This window comes from Corylus avellana, chromosome ca8 (genome assembly GCF_901000735.1).
Source record: "Corylus avellana chromosome ca8, CavTom2PMs-1.0".
Lineage (NCBI taxonomy): Eukaryota > Viridiplantae > Streptophyta > Magnoliopsida > Fagales > Betulaceae > Corylus > Corylus avellana.
Genome location: NC_081548.1, coordinates 3272667 through 3276696, shown reverse-complemented (window position 1 = coordinate 3276696; position 4030 = coordinate 3272667).

Genomic DNA, 4030 nt, shown 5'->3' with positions numbered 1-4030 from the left:
AATTTAGTTTTAAAAAACAAAAAAAATTCATTTTATTAAGCGAAAATTTTATTTTTTAAACGTAAATTTTTATTTAAATAAAATTATAAAACAAAAATAAAATAAAAAACGAAAAATTTTCAATTTTTATTAAAAAAAAAAATCGAATTTTTTTTAATTTTTTTCTTATAAAATTGATTTTAAAAAAGAAAAAATTGGCCAAGTTTGGATTTTTTTTTGGTTAGTTGTAGGTTTTTTTTAGAAGTTTTAGTATTTTTGTTTATATTTTACTAAGGGTAATTTCGTCATTGGGGGGAACAATGACAATTTTTGGTAGTTTGAGGGGGACATTGCCACAATTGAAAGTTTGGAGGGGACATTGTCAATTGAGTGGTAGTTTGAGGGGGTTATGTGAACTTTCCCCTTATAAATATAATTTGTAATTTAAATGTTTTAATTAGTATATATTTGTAATTTTAATGTAATTATGCCATGTGACACTTACAATTATTACATGGCGTATCAAAGAAGAGCCATGTTGTAGTAATTGATTAGTCTGGCTGACATAACATTATGTTAATTAATTAAACATTAAGATGACATAGTGATCTATTTAGAATTAAAAAAAAAAAAAAAATCCCCAAAAATCTAATTGCCAAAATTGAAATTCTAAAAAGAATAAATAAAAATTACGTGAAAACTTGGGAAGTAAATTGATTTTGTCCATTAATATATAGGGTTAAATACTATTTTGCCTCTTAGGGTTTCAACACTTTATTTTTTGAAAAATGCTACAATCTAATAAAAGAGATGTGATAGAATCTAATAAAAACTCCACATTTTACCCAAAAAAGTTCATGTGGCAAAATGCCACATCATCTTCTTTTTGTTTTGTCTTTTTCCCTCCACTAAAAATATGATGTGACATCTTGCCACTTAGACTTTTATGTGCAAAATGTGGAGTTTTTATTAAATTATAGCATTTCTCCTAATAAAAATTTTATATTTTGCTCATAAAAGTCCACGTGGTAAGATGACACATCATTTTTTTTGTATAGGGAAAAAGACAAAACAAAAAGAGATGATGTGGCATCTTGCAACATAGACTTTTGTGGGCAAAATATAAAGTTTTTATTAAATTCTAGCATATCTCTTATTTTTTTCCCTTAGGATTTCATTTTTATCACAAGATGTACTTGACTTAACGGAATGCTACATCAACACCAATCAAATATCGCCATGTGTCATATAATTAATTTTTTTTTTAAAAAAAATAAATAAAAAAGTTTATTTTTTCTATAAAAAAAAAAAAACATTTTTGGGGTTGGCTACGGCCATTTGGAGGGTGGCCTGGCCACCCCTAGGAGATCAATCAATCTCCAAACGTTGGCACTTTACGACACTGATGTGTTTGGTTCTATACCGCTTGAACTTGGGCTCTATCCTGTGCTGAGGAACTTGTATTTGCACATGAACAAGTTTACTGGTTCAATCTCTCCTCAAATGGGAAAGTTGCAAAAGCTCATGAGCTTGTTTCTTTGGGACAATTCACTGTCTGGACAAATCGAAGTTGAGCTTTCCAATTGTTCATCTCTTGTGGTTCTTGATGACTCTGCCAATGGTCTTTCTGGAGAAATCTCGGGTGACTGGTTGCCACCCCCCAAATGGCGTAGACACACCCAATTTTTTTTAATATATTTTTTTAATCTTTTTTATTTTTTATTTTTAAATATTTTTTATTTAAAATTAATTATATAACACGTGGCGACATTTGATTGGGGCTGACATGGCATTTCGTTAAGTTTTGTACGAAATTTTAATGGAGGTACCATCTTAGTCTTTATAAAAACCACAGGTACTTCCTATGATTAAAATGAAACTCTATCGGGGCGTCACAAGTACACCACCAAAAATTGACATGAGTGATGTGCGCACAGTGATTATAAAAGAATAAGTAAATCTAAAAACCAAATACTGGTTGGTCAGCTGTGCGGGCTCAGCCACCATGCATGAACATCAAAACTACAAGATATATACCATCATTTTCTAGTGGATGCATGCGTTCCATTGACAAAATCCAAATCCAAACAATAAAAAAGAAAAATCATTTATAAGATAAACGACTTCCAAACAGTCTCCACAATATATATATATAAAATATTGCAAACTACAACATTACGCCGGTGCAGCTTGGCCACTTGTAATATTATTCCATGTATAGCACAACTTATAAGTCTCAGTTTCATAGCTATATTCACATGGACCATTAGTCTTAATCTGCCAAACACAAGCCCTGCAATTTGTACGATCCCTGTGTTGGTTATAGATCTCAAACGAGTAAGCTAGCGTTAAGAGCCCACGTAAAATTACACGTGAATAATGTCGTCCCCGACAAAGATGGTCTAAATGTGAAGCTGTAGTTGGCACCTGTGTTGATCTGGTGTTGACCAAGATTGTCATCTTTTGACTTACAATCAACTTGAAGTTGTGTGGTGTTTCCTAGTGCATTATTTATTGTCACCGTTGCTCGCTTGCGTTGGAAAAATGAATCTGTTGATATTGCTGCAACATTATCAAATGTCCAACACATGGACAAATATATCATCAACACCATCATCGTTGTTGCTACCAACGTTACATTTGTGCTGGAATATGATGTCACCATGTTGCTTGTTTGAGTTGTTTCTTGTCTAATATACCAGGAATCTCAATGACATGAATGACTTTCAAATCCTTCACGCACCTTATATATAGTGATTAAAACTATATGGTAAAGATAGATAAGGGTAAAAATAAAAATAAAATACACAAAAAATAAAAAAAACAAACAATTTGAAGTCATTAACGTATATATTCTATTCAAAGAAAATGTGAATAAGTCCACCTGGTGAATACCTAATTTACTTATCGAAAAAAGGGGAGTTCAATTAGTTTAGATTTATGTTTCCTAATTTAATACATATTTCTTCAGATAGACCATCTATCGCCTGTATTTTTTTTATTTTTTATTTAAAAAAAAAAAACTAAATTGCATGGAAAGAATAGGATAACCTCTCAGTCTTAATAGCCGGAGGCCCAAAAAAATCTCTAATGCATAATTGATTGGGATCTTCTCTATTTCAAGTCCAATGTAGATGTGTAATTTCATAGTTCATGTTAGATTTCACATATCTAATCGACTTCATTTCATGAAAAATGACACCAATTGAGTGATGCCTTCCACGTCACATTGGTTTGGGCGTGAAACCCACGGTTACGATTTTTTTTGGTAACGTTTTTGGCTTAAAAGGCGCCCATTTACGTAATTTTAGAATGAAACGATGTAAGTTGATTATTAATGCCAGTTACACAATAAACGACATAAGGTGCCAATTTAAGTCCTTTTTTATGCTATTTACTGTGTAAACGATACAAACAAGGTAAAAACAATAAAGCATTCACGTGAATTTTTTCAATAAAAAAAAATTAATGCCAGTTAGTTCTCCATGTAAGAACTTATAATTTATGGAAGATAAATGAGAACAAGGAAGAGAGACTCAAAGAATTTAGGTGGTTCGGCCTATGACCTACATCCAACATCAAAGCCTTTTTATGGCTATATTTTTCCTTGATTATTTGATTGTATACAAGACTTTATTTATAGCAAAAAAAAAAAAAAAAAAAGTTTGAATGTCACATGCAAGGACAGAGGCAGAGTTTAGTATGGGTAGGGGCCAAGGGCCAATAAATTGTTTTGCTAGGGGCCGATATGCAAGAAATAAAAAATTTACCTTATAGTTTTTATTTTTTTTTACCTTCAATTTTTTTCCTTATGAGTTGGGGAGTGTCCATGGCCTATTCCGGCCACCCGGTCCTCTGTCACTAGTTACATGTCTCTTTTACTTCTACATTAACAACAACTATAATTGTAACTCCTGTCACTTGAGTTCTTCTAACTCTTGTCACTTCAATTATTGTAACTTTTGCCTCTTAAACTCTTATAACTATTGTCTCTTGAACTTTTATCTTAATACACCACCACAAACCCAATGATAGATCATATACGTTGAGG